Source organism: Ambystoma mexicanum, chromosome 10, assembly GCF_040938575.1.
Source record: "Ambystoma mexicanum isolate Mex_15411 chromosome 10, UKY_AmexF1_1, whole genome shotgun sequence".
Taxonomy (NCBI): Eukaryota; Metazoa; Chordata; class Amphibia; order Caudata; family Ambystomatidae; genus Ambystoma; species Ambystoma mexicanum.
Window position 1 is genome coordinate 1,012,129,777 of NC_090932.1, and position 20,211 is coordinate 1,012,149,987.

Sequence of the window (20,211 nt, forward strand, 5' to 3'; positions counted from 1 at the left end):
GAAGATTGCACATGCACGAAGTGTTGCAGAAAAACAACCGTTCAATATGTGTACAGTTGCTAAAACGCAAGGTAGATTAAGTCATCATAGAAGCTGGCTATGACTAATTAATAGAATGCAGGCAAAGGCGCCATTGTATAGAAACTGGACATTGGTACTATACATTTAGTAGGCCAGAACCCATGAAGCTGGAGTGGAAAACTGTGAAGCAGCAAGAATAATAGGCTCATGAAGTTGCAAGGCGAGGCTGCCTGGCTTGGAGTCAAGATTCAAGAAGCAAGGTCAGCTATCTATTCTGAAGAAGAACAAGTATGCAGAGGATGAACATTCTTGCATTAAGGTGCAAGATAGAATACAAAGGATGCCAAACTTTAATTCATTTAGAGCATTTAAAAGCTGCAAAATGGACCAAATTGTGGTCTCCCGTCACGTGAGCCAAGGATGGAAATAGAGCTTGAACTTGAAGTCCCAGACATGATAGCGAGTGCCCTCACTCCAGTGCATTCTCAAATACAAGGATATTCTGCAAGGCCAAGTACAAAGACAATTTCATGGTAGAAGGCATGGGCGACGAGAGATGTTGGGCTAATTGGGTGGTGAGGTAGCTTCATGTCCCATCTCCCTGCACCTGGGTCTTGGCTTATGTGCTGCTAAATGAACCGAATGTTCCAGACGTGGCACAAGCATGCCAACCAAATGTATTAGTCCATATAATGAAGGATCTTATAGTTTGAAGACCAATGAGAAACTGTATCTAATGTTTCTGAAATGAAATGTTTAGAGGTAGGTATACGTTGTCCACCTGATAATGGACAACCAATAACAATCCTAGCTCCTATAGAATAGTATACTTAGATGTCTCCCTTAAACAATCGCGACCCTTGATACGTTTTTTTCAATATTGCCACATATTATGATGTCACTCTGATGTATTTATCATATAAAAAACATTTTGTGTAGAGATCATTGAGAGATTGAGTGTACGTCCGTTGATGTTCGTTGTAACCTCCCTGTTTTAGATAATTGCTAATAAAACAGTACTTTGCCATCTTCCTGAGTTAGATCTGTTATTTGGACTCCGAATTATTCTGGTGTGATCCCATCCATTACATATGCACGTTCTTATAGGGCCCATCATGCTGTACCAGGCGGTAACTGTCCACTGCACAAGTTTATAGACATGAGCATAGCAAGGGTCTTTAACTACGGAAACAGGACTTTACCACCCAGCATTGACTGTTCATCTTATCATTAAGGCTATTAACCCCTAGGCACGTCTGCGGTGGTCAATTCCTTTTTTCTGTGACAAGAAATGGGCCACTCGGAGTGCGCCTGTGACTAAAATAATAATGCTGTGCACAGGTACACGGAGGAGCTAAACCACCTACTCAGCCCCACACTACTTCTAAACCAGAAATGATCCCAGTCATAAAAGTAAAACAGACACAGCCTGACAGGGATTTCACCTTTGCCTATTTTGGTAGCGCATGCTGAGAGAAGCGTACACTCTTCAGGAGGGGTGTGAGCTGGTACAGTTGCAACACAAACAATGATAGTGGTACCAAAATTAAAAAAAATGGCCAACCAAGGATCTAGAATAATAGGATCTTTAACAAGAACTAACAATGCACACAACTCACTAAAAACACTACAGACCCACTCATTTAAAGAAAACACAGAGAATGATGCAGACTTTGGGAATAAAGGACACTCTGGGTTAGTAGAAAGGGGTGCTCATGCAAAAAACTTTAGCAGCAAAGTGAATGTTTAAGGATATATCTTGAAAAGGCACTGAATGAGGGCTTTAAGACACAAAGCTGTTTTAAGGTAGACTATGGGGACAGGGCCTCTTCAACTACATTTGGTTTCTTGTCTTTGAGACTCAACAGCATCGAGCCAGGCGTGTATGTGCTTCAATGTGATTGAGCTGGTGGTGATGTGTTGAAACATGCTTTCAAAATGGCGTGTTAGCGTTGGGTTGGTTTGGGACTCGGGCTCCTGGTGGATCGAGTCAGCATTCAAGACAGGTAGTGTCGAGGACTTTCAGCGGATGGAGTCAGCAGTCAAGTCAGCAGCAGGACGATACTTCTGCTGGGTCAAGTTGCTGTTTGAGACAGGTGAGTCAATTGCATTGAGCTGGTTGAGTCATTGTCTGAGTGGGTTGATTCCAGAGAGTCAAGCTGGAGATTGGGTCGAGTCCGGTCGAGTCGAGGCGGTACACTTCACTGGGCATCGAGCCGGCATCTGTGTGGCTCGAAGAGCAGGTAAGTGGTTGGAAGAGTATGTAGAGTGCCAAAAGCAGCACCGGAGGTCTGGTCCTGTAGTGGCTCAAAGTGAGTCAAGCATGTTTGAGCTGCCTTGAGCAGTAAATAGGGTTTTGAGTTGATTATGGACTACTGTGTTGTTGGGAGGCCTACTCCAGAGTATCTAGGGAGACGATGAGTCATTTGTTCTACAGTTCCACTCCAGGAAGATTGGCACCCTCAGGGGGTCCATCACCTCCAGCGAACAAGATCCTTGTTCCAGTGCACAGGCAGCAGAGAGGCCGTGGTCCACAGCAGTATCACTCCAAATGGGTGCCTGTGCTGGGTCGAGAGAAGAGCTTTCCTCTTATTTGGATGCTTCTGTATTCACCACTGAGGCAGAGGACTTTGGAAAACACAGTATCCTGAACAGAGTTCCAGCTGAATCCTTCTTGTCTTGACATAAAAAGAGGAAATAACTAAAGGCAAGGTGTCCCACCTTTTTAAAAGCAAACTGCAACATCATATTGGTCCAAAACAAGCCTATTGTCAGAGGTCCAATCCAGATGGCTATCAAAAGTGTCCTTTGCCTTCTGATGTCACATTCAGAGTAATTTGACCACTGAAAGTGGGGAGGGGTAGACAACGGTGGAACCTTTCTCTTGGCCTAAACCCATCCTTTGACTACTCTAACTCCACCCCCTTCCTATGTATGCCTTCTTCAAAAGTACTCAATCATCACCCTGGTGTGAGAGTAGCTTCATGTCATGTCAGGATGGCTTTTGAAGCACCGGTTCACAGGGAACCTGCTGGGCTGGGTTCTTGTGCACTGCGAGGAAGGTGTTTCCTCCCTCAGCAGGACCAATGGCTGTGGTGGGGTACTCACTAATATGACAAAGAAATAATGTGGCTATATAATTGTGTGACCCCAGTAGCCACCATGTCATTACCAGGTATGGCTTCTATTTACACTTTAATGTGCTACCAGGCTAACTAGGGTACATATTTGTTATATTTTGCATCAGAGAGGCAGATAATTAAAAAGCCATGCCTACCTGTTGGAACTTTGTGTTCCAGCAGCTGACATGAATGCACATGTACTCTTTGACCGCGCCCTACTGCCACTGCAGAGCAGTTGCTGGCGCTGTCAGGAGACGGCCAAAGCAAAGGCTCATGAAAGCACTATGCAGTTGGTATAAAGTATTATGAAAGAGTGGTCTGTTCAATAGACCTTCCTTTCAGAAACAGAATAACCTGCGTAATTTTATTCCTAAAAATAAAAATGCTTGGACTACTTAAACTTCACCAGATGGCATTCTGTTACAGTGCCACCTGTGGTTTTCACACAAAAACTACAACAAAGATGGCCATCATAGAAATGGTGGATGGTTACTCCAGAGCTGCCCATCTACCATTTCTGAGGCAGCTAAGAATAACGGATAAGAAACAGAAGGCAACTCGGGAGCGGTTGCAGTGGGAGATAAGTGTGGCCTTAGTGGGGCAGGGGAGGCTAGAAGGGGAAGCTGGGAGATTAATGGAAGAGACGGGGGTAGTGGCAACAGGCTGAGTTGCAAGTCAATGAAGATGCATGGAAAAGGGAAATGGACAGGTAGATAATTCCAGTGATCCGAGCAACTTGATTGGCTGACCAGCCTCCACTAGGTGCTCAGATAATAAAGAAACACTCAGCAATAGAACACAGAACCATTCAGTAAAATACCAAAATCATTCAGTAATAGGACACAGAAACATTCAGCATTACAACAAAGAACAATGAATGCAACAGAACCTGAGGAGGGGGGGCATTACCAGTCGGGTAATACCCCGGGGCGAGAGTTACAAGCCTGATCAAAGTGATGGCTTTAGTGTAGTCCAGGGGATATTACCCAACCAGTAATACCCCCGGCCCCCAGGGTTCTATAGCTATTAGTAGCCCGCCACATTGTACCAGGCTACTACTAGTATTTTTACTCGAGTGGAGAAACGGCTTGTAAACCGTTTCTCAAATCGAGCAAAAAAAAAGAAAATGGCCGCCATGGATCGCAGCAAAGGGACTACACATAGTCTCTTCTCACTTTTCATGGGAGTCATTAAAATGATAGTAAAAAAAAAGCAAATGGCCACTGTGGATTGCCAGCCAGATGGAGAAAGGGAAGGAACTCCGAGGGCCGCACCGGCCCGAAAGCGTAGCAGGTAAATCTTTCGCAGGCAGGTAACAACCCGGCGAGAGCCAATCAGACTCATTTTTACAATTGTCCCTCGCTGGGTATTATTCAGTAATGGACCAAAGAATTATTAAAGCAATAGATCCCGATGAGGTGGGGGACATCAGTTACAAGCTTGAGCAAAGCGAGGGCTTTAATGTAAGCTCTGGGGCATTCGGAGACCTGTAATACCCCCCTCTGAGGGTTCTATTGTTATTACTACTCCGGCACGTTGTACCGGGGTACTAACAGTAATTTTTCTGGAGTTGCGAAACAGCGTGAAAGCCATTTCTCAAATCAAGAAAAAAAAAGCAAAACAAAGTGCCGCCATGGATCGGGAGAAGGGGCTACACCTAGTCCCTTCTCCCTTTCCATTGTGGCTAATCCCGATGAAGAGATGCGCTGGGAACCTGCGCCAACAAGGTATATTGCAGCACAGGTAAGTGGGGTGGGGTTGGGGTAGGGAGGGGAGCGGATATGTGGAAAAGGGGTGTGGGGGTGGTGAGTTAAGAGCAGGTGATGTGGGGCGCGCACTTAAATTCGTTCCTGGCGAGGGAAGATGGCAGCCTTGTGCTCTGAGGAGGCTCAGAGCAGGGTCTTTCCCTCTGTGGTAAGGCCACCGTTCTGAGCCTCCTCAGTGGCTAGGAGGACGACCCCCACCCCTCGACAGGTACTAATCAATAATAAAATACAGGACCATTCAGTAATGGAGCATAGAACCTTTTAATAATAGAAAAAAAGAACTGATACATAAAAAAGCAACACACTAACTAAAAAGAGATAATTCAGCTATCCAGTAATAGAGAAAAGGGCACACAGTAATTAAGACACTACAGATTCAATAATACACCAATGGCTAATTCAGGCATAATGCAGACTAAAGCATAAGCAAGGAACACAGAGTGCATGGATCATGTAAGCACTTAGGAAAATAATGCATCACAGTGATAGAGTAGGTACGGATAACCCTTTTGAGTGCCCTATACCACGAAGATAAATCTGCCTGCCTCCAAACAGTGTGAATCCTAAGTGTACTCAAGAAGCAGATGGGATCGTCTACATCAATAAAGGTTTGCCACACTTCCGGCATCTCTGTATACCCAAGAGGCCAACGGGATCATCTATATTGACTATATTTACTTGCTCAATACAGGTTTGCCGCACGTTCAGCATTTCTGTATACCCAAGAGAAAAATTGGATCATCTACATCGACAATATTTTACATTGCCAATAAAGGTTTAATGCAGTTTTTGGGCCTAGCTGTGTACTCAAACGTCCAATGGGATCATCTACATTGATGACATTTTGCATTGCCACTGAAGGTTTGGCGCACTTTCAGCCTTGGTGTCTCCTAAATCAGGATGTTTTGGCCAGTGACTCTTCTGGGCCTGATAACTATTAGTCAAAGAAACATTGTCCCACAATATTACCGTTATTGGCAACATAAGCAAATTAGCTCTTCTTCCACTGAAAGGGGCTGTTAGAATAAGAACAAAAGAAGTGGCAAAAATACACAGGGTCCATAATAAAGAATGGCAAGTTGGTCTTTTCATAAAAGATAAAGGAAGGTGAGGAGAATGGGGGTAAAGGGCACAGACGGGGGTGGTTGTCCATCTTTCCACGGGACAAATTAAGGAGGGAAATAGACCCCCCTTATAAAACAGAAAAGTAATGTAAAAACAATACAATTTTATACATCACTGATGTTGTAACTAAATGACTGCATGAAACCCCAAGTCACATCTCCAACCTCTGTTTGGTAGGCATCAAACCCGCAGTATTACAAGAAGCTGCACCCAGGTAGAGAAGAGAGCCATCCTAATCCTGCAGTATGATTAGGAACAGCAATACTCTTTTGGCCCTACTATGGTTCTTCCCTTTTTGCCACCGCTGGAATGCTTGCTGGTCCTAATGACCAGTATGTCTTTAAGGCAGTTTGTAAAGCTGGTTCAAGAAGAGGTTCAAGCTTGAGGGGTACTGTGAGGGGTCAGAAATGAGAGCCAGACACAAAGTTGTCATGTTTTCACAAAATATATTTATTAATAGAAAAAGGGTTGGGAAAATGCCTCTCTGATCCTATGCTAAAGAGGAGGTTCCCTGCCCATAAACCAAAAACGAAATGTCGGTTTGTGTCAAGATGTCAATAACTGAAATATTGTCCTTGTGTCCAAAATGTCCTATCCTGACCCTCACACTATAAACAAATAAAATGTGTAAGGTTAAAAAATATCTTCAACTGGCCAAAAAGTGTTCCCAACTAAAATAAGTATAATTCCAACATAAATGTTCGCTAAAGGCAGGAGTCTTCGGGTCCAGATGGTGGGTCCCTTCTCCTGGATTATCAATTGTAAGAATAGTCACTTTTGTGAATGGTTTGGACTCACTAGATTTCTCTTTAGGCAACCAAGTCTTTAACAGTCTTTCGTTACTGCTACTTTCTCCACGGTCTGGATAGCAATGTCTTTCTTTAACATCAACCTTTCCAGGGTTCAATAAATACACACCAATCTATCCTTTATTATTTCTTGGGGTTTTAAAATTGCCTGGTTTACTCTCCTGTCAGGTTCCTTTATGCAATGCCAACTGCCTGGTTGACTCGCCTGCCAGGTCTTCACATATGAGTTTCACTTGCCTGGTATGCTCTCCTGCCAGGACTTTTATATCTATCTCAATTGCTTGCAGTCTTACTTGTCAGGATTTCTCATATATATTTCAGTTGCCTGGTGTCCTTGTTTTATCCAGACTTCTCATAGGCTTTACTTGCCTGGTTTCTTTGACTTACCAGGGCTTCTCATGGGCTTCCTTCACCTGACGTCTTGCTTTACCAGGACTTTCTCATATGATTCGCTGTATCATAAATATTTCCGGTATCGCCATTCTGTTAACGTATATACTTGTGGTAAGTTTGGCCCCACATTTACATTTTTGATATTCACAGTTCATTGGGGTTTGCCTTTCTGCTTTTCGTTATTCAAATAAGCCTTTTGCAGTATTCAAAAAGTTGCAATGTTCAAATTGCTGTTGGCACGGTCGCTGGAATGCCCTGGGGTCCCCCCTGGCTCCGGGTAGACTTGCTGTCTTTCTCCAGTGTCTCTGGTCGAGTTCACGCTTCTGCAGCATGCTGCTGTCACCCGCTTTCCAATCTGGAGGCTGTAGATGTTCTTCTGGCCTCCCTTGCAGCTCCATGATTATATGTCTGCTTCCTCCGAAATGGAGAACACCAACTTCTTGACTCACGGAGCACTCAGACATTCCTTGCAGCTCCCAGTGACTCCATGGTCCAGTCTGTAACTCTGCATCTCTCTCGTGGCAGCCCCTTATGCTCTGCCACACCGGTACATAACGTTCATGACCTCTTCAACAAGAGCCGTCTTCTCCTTCACTGCCTCCCCGAATAGTGCACTTGCTTGGTTTAAATCTCCCACGCACAGATGCTTTCGAAAAACCAACTAGACTGCTCATTATGGTTAAAGTTCTTGGCACATGGTTCAACTTCCTGAATCCTCCTCGTCTCACTACTTGGAGAATCCTGGGATTTAGGAGTTCCAAGATTTTGTTAAACATATGGTATTGGAATAGGTCTGTTTACTGGTTTTACAATAAGGAACATTAGAAGAAAAAAGTGTTATTTTTGAGCAGTGTGAGTTGGTATCATGGTTGTGTGTTTGGCCATAACAATATGAAGAGGGTTTGCTTCTTCCAACAGTGGGAACACGTATCTGACAGCATTCCATGAGGGTCTGGGGTATCAGAGGGTATTCCTCATGGAAAAGGGTCTTGGGCATAAGGGGATCTTCCTCATGGGAAAAGGGGAGATACCATGTCTTGTCCAGTGAAGTCTTGTCATCTCCCCGGTAGCGGTCTCCCCCATGTGATCCTCGCTCATGAAACAGCCCAAGAGTCAGGATCAGGTAGCAGCTGCCGTCCCCTGGCCACGTGGGAGGAGGTCACCACCTGGGGATTCAGTGAGGACTCCACTGGAGCACTGCAGTGCCCAGCACTCACCCAAATACCCCTCCTCCAGATTGTAAAATGATGAATTTGAAGGCCCACGGGGTGGTTCACTATCAGGTGAGACTTTATCAACGAATACTGCCTTTCATGCTCATGATTGAGGACCCACTTGGCCAACTCCTGATAGGCACATAGTACTGCAAGTACATAGTGCCAAGGCTGTTGGTCACAGATCGCGAAGGGGAAAAAAGAGACAATGGCTCAGAAGGACACTGGGGTAATAATAATGCAGATTCTTATAAAGTGCTTCATGCCAGATGCCTCCAGCTTCAATAACAAGTGTTCTTGTTACCCAATGTAATGGTACTTAATTTATGGAACTTAATTTATGGAACTCAGAAGGATCAGGATCTGAGTCAGTCCTGCCAAAGTATTCTAACCTGGACAGTGCACGATGGACCCATGTCCGAGACCAGCACTTAACTTGTTCGATATCCACACAGCATTAACTGGCAAGTGTCACCATCTACTGAGGCTTAATGGGTTTGGTGGCACGGAATAGAAATTGGCAGTGAATGTCAAAAGTCACTTATCACTATCATCATTGCCATTTATCATAGATTACGACACCAAAGAAATAGCAGTGAAAAGCTGTAAAACCTTTTTTTCTTTTAACTAGGATTTCCAATATGCCTCATTCATTTCATTGTTCTATCTTGTCTGTCCCATTACATAAAGAGGAAAACATATTGTAAGGGTGCAGAAGGAGGCTGACACGGGTAGCCTGGTTGGGGTTAAAGACTTTTATTAACCAAGAAAGCAAGAGAAAACCTATCTATCCCTACTACTAGGAGGGGTTTCCCTGCCTCACCTAAAGATAAGGTGTCCGTCAGGATGTCTGTCAACTCAAAAGTGTCCACCATCCTGTGTAAAGAAACCCCCACTTCTGACCCTTACACTAGAAACTAAAGAATAAGGCAGTACTGTGCCAGCCCCAGGAGAATGACTCCCTTCTTCTCGATTATGGTTTGTGGTTTGTTGAAACAGTTCCCAAATCTCAGAACAGTCTTGTGTCTCGCACGTTGTCAGGAGGAATGGTTCCGTTCCCCTGACGGTAAAGTTCCAAACAATACTTTGTTGGTGGGCCAGGAGAATTTCTCCCTTCTCCCGGCATTCAGTCTCAAATAGCCCAGGGGAATGATTCCCTTCCCCAGGCCTCTTTGGACCTTACTGTCAGTCCGGGTTTCCAGGAGAATGAGTCCCTTCTCGTGGTATCTTCTTATCAGTTCCTTAACCCAGGGGAATGACTGACCTGGCCCTGGTCTTTTCCTTAGGCTTCACACCTAAAAGAGCCAAATCTAAGTGTTCAGAGGGTCCACAACCCTGGCTTCTCTTCTTTAATCTGGCCCCCTTGGTTCACTTCCCTGCCAAGTACTGCCACAAGGGAGATGACTCGTATAACTTTCTTGCTTTGGGTCTCAGACCCTGGTTTCTCCTCTTCTTTAAATTAGCCCACTTGGTTCAGTCCCCCTACCAAGTACTGCCATGAGGAAGAGGACTTATCACTTTTTCTCAAGTTCTCTTTATGGTGCTTGGAGTCCTTGACCCATCCCTGGTGGCCAACTGGCAACGTTCCACCACCGCAATGAGGAGAAGATTTGTAGGCTTTCTGCCCCTGCCATGCCACCCAAGCGTTATCGTTGCAAAGGGGCCTAGGGACAACTGCATGTGTCCTCTGGGAAAGCGGCCTGCGTCATCTCTGGGTCTCCGGTGCCACACTTTACCTTGTTAAGGGTTTTGTCACGTTGCTGGGGCTTCCTGGGATAGTGGGCGTTTGTTTCAGCTTCCCAGCATCTTGCTTTTCCTGCATCTGTGTGACAGCGTTCCTTGCTGCCAAAAGCGTTTCCGGCCTCCTCTCGACAGTGCTGGGCACCGGGGCGGCTCCTGCAGACCTTCCTATTATCAGAAGCAGTGGACTGCCAGCATCCTTGAAGCCCTCCCCCTCCGGATCAGCGACACAGGTTTATATCTCCCGCATTCAGTGTGCAGCAAACCTGCAGTCTTCTGCGGCTACCTGAGACCAAGGGTTTAGTCCATTGTCTATTTTTATTAGACTTCTGTGACCACTCCTCTGTGGATGTCTATAATGTTCCTCCTTCTTCCCTGCCCCCTCTTTATGGCACCAGAGAGACACTTCTTCTCAGTACTTGCACGGCTGGTGATCTTTATGTTTCTGATGATCTTCATGCTAATACTAGAGTCAGCTTTACTATTTGTATTGCCATTAGTCATCTTCGTCTCAGCCTAGAAAAGGTTAGAATTAGCTAATCTGTCTAGCGTACCTTTTTTAACATCATGACCAACAGAGTTAGAAGAACCGATATTGCAGTGGTACATATAATCATTGCTAAAGTAGCTCTTTATAGACTTTGGGGTCTCCATGGTGAAAGAATGGTAAGGCTCAGTCATGGATGATAATTGTTACCTTTAGAACAACCTGGTGTTATTATTGGAGTGTGGGGTTGAGGGTTAGCGAGGCCGTGCCTCAGAGCCAGGTTCTTATCCCCAAGTGGATGTGATGTGATTGTCAGCTTGAGGGCTTGGGAGTTATAGGGGCCATATCTCAGACTTGCATCCTTGTGCCAAGGAGGGGACTTCCTCCCCATGAGTTCCACCCACATGTTAACACTCCCAGGGGGACTGTGGTTAGCGGCCGCACCTCCCCGGCCTCATGGAAAGGGGCTCCCTCCGGGGGAGAAGTGACGCCAACTAAACAATCATCACAATATGCAGTTTTCTCCCACAACAAAAAGGGGCACTCCTGACCCAATTCCCAGGGCACATACTTCTGAACGGTGCCACAAGCCAACTCAAAAATGTTTCATGCTTGTTGCGCATCATCATTAACGTGTCGCTTGAAAGCCTAGGCACTAAGAGCCCAGGACGAACATCTGGGCATGCCATTACATCTGGGAAAAGAGTGGCTCAATGAAAAAGACATACAATGATGGATAGACAGCTTTGAATTATTTAAAACCACGTTTAATTCCTCTAGACAGCCTAAAATTCATTGTTTGGTCGGTATGTGGAAAACCATATGCAATTCAAACTGAAGGATAGTAGAGACCCAACTGTTATTGATCAGAAGCCAACACACACTCGTTTTGACCTCATTACTCATTGTCAGTAAGGTGTAGCTTGGGACCCACCTCTGGACATAACCCCGCCAGTTAGGGTGAATCATCCAAACAGAGATAACGTGATGGATGAGGTTGCTTGTGGTGCCAGGTAAAAGGGTTGGGACCTAGCAGTTTCAGCTGGGTTGTATATTTTGGGCTGACATCCAGACGGATTTGTAGATGGTACCTCCACTTCTATAATGGCACGGACGGATTGAAACATAGAATGTGGAACTGTCCAGAGGACTACCCTGTGGTTAGGATTTATTTGAAGCTTTCCATCCTTCACTTTTTAGTGATTATAGTCTCCAAGACAACTAGTTAATAGACGGTAATGCTTAATGTTCAAAGGTGAATACTGATCACTGTTTAAAGCAGTTATTGAACACCAATGAGGAATGATAGCTTTGACTAATTATTGATGGCCACTGAAAGACTAGTCACTTAAATTATGAGAATTGTAAAGCGCCTAATCTCAGACATACAGTATCGGGCCCTTGTGTCACAATACACATGTTAAGACTATTTCTAAAGACTGAAAGCAGGCACTGTGGTGTCGTTAGGTCTGGAAAAGATTTGGGGCTACGCTATTGTCAGGACTGTCGGGACCAAACGACCCGGGCCATAGCCCCTCCAGCCCACCACTAGCAACGCCTCAGGGATCATTCAAAACTGTAGGGCATCCAAATTACCATATAAGTCGGCCACTGAGTACAGGCTTACGAAACCCACGAATGATAAGGATCTTTTTATCAGCCGATACAAGGATTCTTGTTGGCTTGTCGGCTCTAATTCTCCTTCGCAAATGGAGGAGCATAATATTGCCATACACCACTCGATGAAATTTTCTGAGCATCTTGAATTCAATTCTCTCCATTATTGGATGCCAATGAAAGTGCACGGATAATAAGGGATGCCGGGGTTTCAGCCCTGCGGCGATGTGCGCCACTTTTATTTTGATTTATAATGATCATGGAAAGACTGGTCGCTGACTGATCACAGATAATCAGTGCAATGATTGATCACTGAGATACTGATGACCAAGTAAGGAGGCACACAGATATACTGGTTTATGGGATAACTGTTACTGATCTATGCAGACCAGTGTGACTGCAGTTCATTCATCGATGAAAATCACTGAGATCCGGTCCACTCATTATTGATTAGCAATGAGAAGTCAGTAATTATTATTAACCACAAGACACTGGTCACTAATTATTGGTAATCAATACGATACTAAACATTGCTAATCAAAAATATAAATGATCAATAATTTCTGAATGAGAAATGCATTACTAATTAGTGATGATCACGCTAATACTTGTCGCAAATTAATGAAATTCAATGAGATACTGGTCAATAATTATTGGTAATCAATTCGATACTGATAATTTAATAATGGTAATTCCGTCTATTGGGTCACTAATTATAGTTTCTATTTAATAATGTTTGATGATCACTGATATAGTGGTCACTAATTATAATAAACCACCGATTCCTGGTAATCTAAGAGATATTGACTCCTAATTACTTCTGATTAATTTGATACTGGTCAATAATGATTAACGAATAAGATACTGCCCAACAACTATTGATAAACACATACTAATTATCGATTATCAATTATATTTTGTTATACAATTATCAGTAACGAATCAAATGATTGTCACTAACTATTAACAAAGATGGAGGCCCAACGCCATGCTCTTTCAGACCTGAAGAGGGAAGAGCCCAATGCAGAGTTTCCCGGACCTATGCAATATTCCCAGATTAGGTTTTGACAAAGTGGAAATCTATGCAGAACCAAGCATTCTGTTTTTATGGCAGAAAGGGGCGACATGTGCCAAGTAGCCTTTTAGGGAGCCAGAGAGACCAGACAATAAAACCCAAGTATCACCTTTCTCTAGCAGGAGGGGCAGTTTATACATAATGGGAGACCAGGAACCGACCCTTCACCCATTATGGAGGAGCCACCAAAAGCAGGGAAACAAGGGTACCTTTTACTTTTTCAGTTCTCCAGGATGCATTCCCAATGAGCCGTGTAAGGCTAAGGAATGTTGCTTTCCCAGCCTTGCATGGACAATTTGGGATTCAGGCTGGTGAAGGGCAGGCAAAATTGTGCATAGGTGGTTCTCCTGCACTTCACTGCACATTTAGGTCTCCTTTGGTGGAGATATGTAGGCCCTCCAGCTCCACTGGGGAGGTCAGCAAACAGGAAGCTCATAGGAGCAGGAGGCTTGGAGAGCAGCTGAGAATATCGCATCCGGAGCTGGAGAGAAACAAGCAAGAGGGAAAAACATTGTAGTATGTGTGGATGCATACATTGAAGGATGTGTCCATTTGTATGTGTACATGCATGCAAAGGGATATTTAAGTGTGTATTTGAATGAGAGTGCAGTGTGAATTGTGTGTATGGGTGTTTGTGTGTAGATGAGAATGCAGTGAGAATGTTCGGAATGCACATGTGAATGATTAAGAGAGAAGCTGTATGTGTATGAACATGTGTGTGAGGCTGGGGGCATTGGTGCAGGAAGCATGTATGCTTTTTTATAGTGGCATGGCATGTTTTACTGGCATTTTGGGCAAAGCCATTTAAGTGCAGAATGGGGTAGGAGTGAAGTAGAGGATACTACATTGGGGAGGGCAGCCTTGACGTAGTCTTACTGTGGCATATTCGCTACTGGCATTAAGGGAAGCGCCAAAATGATGAGTATTCTAATATGCTCGGGGCATTTGTGCAGCCAGCAAGGATATGTTTTCTTACTCTAGCATGGCATTTTGAACTGGTGTTAATGGCAGAATCAATATAATGAGTGTTCTCGCATGGGGCATTTGTGCAGCAAGGAGATGTTTTCTTACCGCAGCATGCATTTTCATGGCATTGCATAGGGGTAGATCTGTGCAGCTAACCAGGACATGTTTTCTTACTGCGGCATGGCATTTTGGTAATGGTGTTAAGGGCAAAGCCAACACAATGAGTGTTCTTAGATGAGGGCACAGGGCATTTGTGAATCGGGCAAGGAGATGTTTTCTTATTGGGTACAGCATTTTTTACTGGTTTTAAGGGAAAACCCAACATGAGTGTTACATGGCGGCGGTACATTTGTGCAGAAAGCAAGGATATGCTTTCTTACTCTAGCATGGCATTTTTACTGGCATTAAGGGCAAAGCCCACATGAGTATGTTCTTGCATTGAGATACTGGCATATATTTGCTTGCCAGCATGGACAGGTTTTCTCATAATATCATTAATATCGGAAAAGCAAACATGATTATGTTCTTATGATGCAATACTGGCCTATATAGGTGCAGTCAGCATGGACATGTATGGGCAGAGTCAGCATAAAAAGGTTTTTACACTGGCAGAAAACTAACATAGTGGCCAAAGGCATCATGAAAATGTGTTGCAAAATGGCTACAGTACACTGGTGAATCCGCATCTAATGGATTTTTTAATGCCTTACCCACTCTACAAAAACGATTAAAAACTGTATGGCTTTTTACCAAGTATTGCATTGAATGATGCACCACCTTACACCCCTCAAGTTCATATTGCTTGGTTAAGGATCCCTGACTATGCCAAGTCACTCCTGCACATTCATGGGAAATATGTACACCTCTTCAATTCGCCAGCTGCCGCTGCCCCTGGCAGACTCCTCCCACGGGCACGCTTCCAGTAGCATGGGCAAAGGGATTATGGAATGTATTCTTTGTATACAGAGTAGCAAAGTGTTTTCCAACTCTATTAAAATCTGTATGTGTTACAAACAAATCAGACTGTCTCCTTACTTTTAGGCAAACATCAGTTTGTAACAGAGCTGTGCAATGTGGGACTTGTAGTCCTGGAGTTCTCCATTATAAATCGAGTACTACAAGTCCCACAATGCAAAGTTAAAACCAGTACTGGACTAAGGTTTCCGAAATGGAAGGGATAATCTCTGCAAGTATGTAAAGGTGTATCGCCTCCAGTAGCATGAACACTCTGCAGTCTCTCCTTTGGGAAGTGAAACGAAAAACTCTGAACAACTCGAAGGAGCAAAGTGAGGGTCCTATTAACTTTCTATATATGAGCAAAGAACACTTACATATTCTTGGTGTGCAAATGCATCCCACCTGTGCCACGCTAATACAATGCTTGGTTTTGCTTTAACTTTATTTTTATATGTAATCTATTTTATTCAAATGAACTAACTGGACTCCCAGGATGCACTTGACGGGAAATCAAATCCCAAGACTGTGGAATGGCGCGCGCCAACACATATGCCAATATAAAGTGGTGACCCAGGGGACGGCGAGACATTCACCACTCGTCCGCAAGTGAACTTTGGCCGGAGACGCTGGACACCCCACCAGCGGCCGTGATACTAAGCGGATTCTGCAGCAGCGCAGTCGCCATGGCACCGACTGACTCATCTCTGCAAAGTGAGTGAAGTCCAGAGACCGATTCTGCACTTTAACGTGTGGGAGCTGCAAAGTTAACCCTTGCGTGTCGGCATCCCGTGCGGCAGGCGGGGGCGCACACGGAGGAAGATTCCGGGAAAGACGCCTGAAGGCACCAACGCTCTGGAACATGCTGGAAGGCGGGGCGCTCAGAACATCCATAACAGCCGCAGAACGCGGTGTTAGGTGGTCCAGGCTGGCACACATTAAAGAAGAAACGCATCGCTCTGCCAGTGCACCTCAACCCTGTCGCCCGGCGCATCTCAAGCACAACGGACCTCGAACCGACGCCATCTACGGTGAGCAGCACTCCCTGCAGTGAAGGACTAAACCCTGCACAACACTCTACCAAATCAATGCCCTCATTCCGTCACGTGAATCAGTGCAGTCTACTATCCCAGGGCAGGGCTGGACCCGCACCTGCAGAAACTTCTACTGTTGAGATGCTAGGACACATCTCTGCCATTGTACGTCACTCCCTCTCAAAGTCGGACTGGGGCAGAACATCGTCTCGGGCACCAATGAAAAAGTGACGCACAGTGGCAAATGGCAATTCATTCATTTTGTCACAGACTGAATAGATTTTTGAAATAATGTGATGCAAATTGTGCATTTTAAAGAATATTTATTCAGCAACACTGGTCAAAACTATTAGCCACCTAGTGAAGTAACTAACGCAACTGGCTGTGACGACGTAGGAAGGCAGTGTCCGTGTCACGTGGAAGGGGAACACAGGTCTCATGGGAGAAGGGGAGGGACAGTAATGTTGGAGTAGAGGATCAATAAAGACACATGCTGTAATCCTCCTGTGTCAGCCTTTTCTTAAAATGCATGCTGCATGAAGGATAGAAGGATAGGCCGTGTGGGATATGTTACACTGGCGACGAAGCGGGTTGATCGACGAGTGTTGGGTCCCTGCGAGACGTGAAGCCTATCAACTGAAACAGAAGAGCTGCAGGGAAGAGAATCTTGTGGGTGCGGCGATCCAGATAGCCCTGCCTTCGATTCCCTGCAAGGCACAAACAACCCGGCAACTACAGCAGAAGAGCTGGTGAGGGAGTATCTTGAGGAGGCGGTGATCCCGCTAGCCCTGCCTCAATTTCCAGGTGTCAGTGAAGGGCGTGCAGGCCCAGGAGGCTGTCTGGGCACGGAGCCTAGGACATTGAACGTGCCTGTGTGCGCGCACCGAAACTCAAGCACAAGAGCCCACGTGCCAGGTCCAGGAAGCCTATGCCACTCCAACAAATAAAAGAAACTGCATTTACCACTGCGCACGAACACGGCCGATGTGACACCCACTTAGTGTCGAGGAGGAGCCATTCCAGGACCCAGCACGAGGCTGAAGGCGCACAGCTATCACAAGGTCAGTGAACACACGAAACCCCGGCAAGAATCTCGCAGCCTCTACTATCAAAGGTCCCAATACACAACAGGCAAAAGTCAGCCAGCAACACTATAGACTGCACCACCAAACCACTGCCAGGGAAAGCAACACGTGGCCCACCTCATTTTACCCAGGACACGTTTACAGCTGTCGACAGAAATGTCTGAGGAGGAAAACCTAACAGTGCCCATCACTCCAGTGGCAGCTCTACCTTCAAGACTGCAAGACAGTCTCCTCACACAATTACCCACACATTTCGATTTGTTGGAAACCAGCAGCTTGGGCCCTAGATGGAAAAGCTGGGTGTGAGTGTGCTGACTTCAGGAAGAGGGTGTTACAGAAACTTCGATCCCTAGAAGAAATACTACGATTAGCACGATCAGATGCGGCTCTGACATCTCAAGTGGAGGGACTAAATGACATCAAAATCTCCCATGGAAAGACTGAGAACATCCACAAACTAGATAGACGCAATCAAACAAAAGAAATCGTGAGCCATTGTGCTACAGGTGTGGATATTAATTCCCCCATGAGGGCAAATGCCCGGCCATTGGAAAACAATGCTCGGCGTGTGGTGGAGACAGCCATTTCAAAGCGGTATGCTGCATATACCACATCCAAGCAGGAGGCGAATGTAACAGAGGAAGACCAGCACAGGGCAGAGGGAGACAAACACAAAGTCCCCCAAGGATTCCAAGCCAGCTCTAGGAGCCACCTCATCGACGACACAGAGACAACCGAGAAGAAAGGAAACCACAGGAAAGGACATCAGGAGAGTGGAGATCAAGCAAGTCAACAACATCTAAACCTAGGAGACGATCCAAGAGGTATGTTCGATACCTAGTCGAGCAATCACAAACCGATAGCAGATCCAGTGCATCTTCAGAAGAAGACACAAGGAGAAAGGAAATCCCCCGAGAGGGGCCATGGAAGAGAAGTTACCTCTATGCGTTGGGAAATCCAACATCAAAAGAACAGAGCCCAGTTCTACTCCTACAGATAAACAACATGGCGGCTGAATTCCTAGTAGAAACAGGAGCCACAGTAAATGTTATAAGTGAAGAGGTCTACAACAACTTGCCCCATGCCATGCGCCTCTGACCAGCAGATGTACACATCAACCCATATAGATCAAAGACCCCACTGCCATGCAAAGGTTACTTCATGGTGCAGTGCAGATACAAAGCACATACAAAGAAAATACCCATGCATGTCCTAGAAGCTGTAACAGAGAGTGGCTGCACTGTAAGCTTCAAATCCGCAACAGACATAGGTCTCATACATGTGCTCTACAGACTCATGGTCCACAAATATCTGGACCCATCCACAAAAATAGAACAACTCTTGTTATCACTGTTCACGGTTCTGGGCAAACTCGAGAAGCGGCAGATCGACTTACACATTGACCCACTTGTACCACCGGTAGCTCAACACTAACGTGGAATTTCGGTAAACATACAAAGACAGGCGGAGGAGGAACTATATAAGCTACAAGATGCAGACACCATAGAGCCGGGGAAGGCCCAACCCGTGGGTATCGCCTATTGTCCCAGTGCCAAAAAGACCCCTCAAACATCAGAATATGTGTAGACATGCGACGACCAAACAAAGCCATACTGAGGGAACGTTATCACGCCCCACGCATTACCGACATGGTACACCTGCTAAATGGCACTACATTATTCTCAAAATTGGAACTTAACAAAGGATACCATCAACCTGAACTGAGCAAAGAGTCACCATATATAACCACGTTTGTCACTCACCCAGTACTCTACAGGTACACACGTCTCAGTTTTGGTGTGTCCACTGCCCCTAAAATTTTCCAGGTGGAAATACACAACTTCATAAAGCATATTCCAAATTCTTTAAATTATAGTGACGACATCCTGATTTTCGGACAGGTTCAAGAACAGCATGACAACACCTTCACTTGAGTATGCATGGCACTGGAAGAAGCCCACCTCACACTAAACAAAGAGAAGTGTGAATTCAGAAGAGACCCCCTTTGATTCTTGGAACACTTATTCTTGGTGCAAAGCATGACCCCAGATCCTGAGAAAGTAACTGCCCTCTCCGAGGCAGACCCACCTACGAACATACCGGACCTACCATCATTCCTAGGTGCCGCCAGCTATTGCACCCGGTACATTAAGGAAACTGCTTCAATGAGTGAACCAGTGCGAGCACTAACGAAGCAACAAACAATGTTCGAGTGGTCAGGAGGGTGCCAGCAGGCGTTCGAAACAATTCGACAAAGGATAGCTGACAAGCCACATTGCACACGAAACCGAAAACGACCAAGCCATACAAGTTATCTTCAGATGCTTAGAGTCAGGACGATGAAAACAGGCGAAGCAGGCAGGAGAGAACACAAATCCTGAAACCCAACAAGACATCAACAATCTGGTGACTGTAAAGAAAGAGCTAGCCCGAACTGAAGAAGGACTCCTGCTGCAAGGGACCAAGATGGTGATCCCTCGGACCTTGCAAAGGAAAATTCTAGAACTAGCGCATGAAAGACATCGGGGCATCATGTCCAGAAAAAGGATGCCACGGCAGAAGGTATGGTTTCCACATTTAGACTCACAAGTAGAAGAATTGCTCAAGCAATGCCCCAAGTGTGCAGTCATCAATCCCATCACCTGCCCTAAGCCACTACACATGACATATCTTCCAGAGAAAGCCTGGGATGAGATTTCAGTAGACTTTTTTGGACCCCTGGAAGGAGGGGAATTCATATTTGTGGCAATAGATGAGTATTCCCGCTTCCCTGACCTACAACTGGTACCTTCTACTTCAGCCT

The 20,211-nt window shown here is 45.3% G+C and overlaps 1 protein-coding gene across 1 annotated transcript in view; it reads right to left on the bottom strand.

The window, feature by feature from the left end:
• EEF1AKMT4 (EEF1A lysine methyltransferase 4) overlaps nt 1–20,211 on the bottom strand; it is a 559,170-nt gene that overhangs the window by 238,122 nt on the left and 300,837 nt on the right. The gene's annotated exons all lie outside the window — the stretch shown is intronic.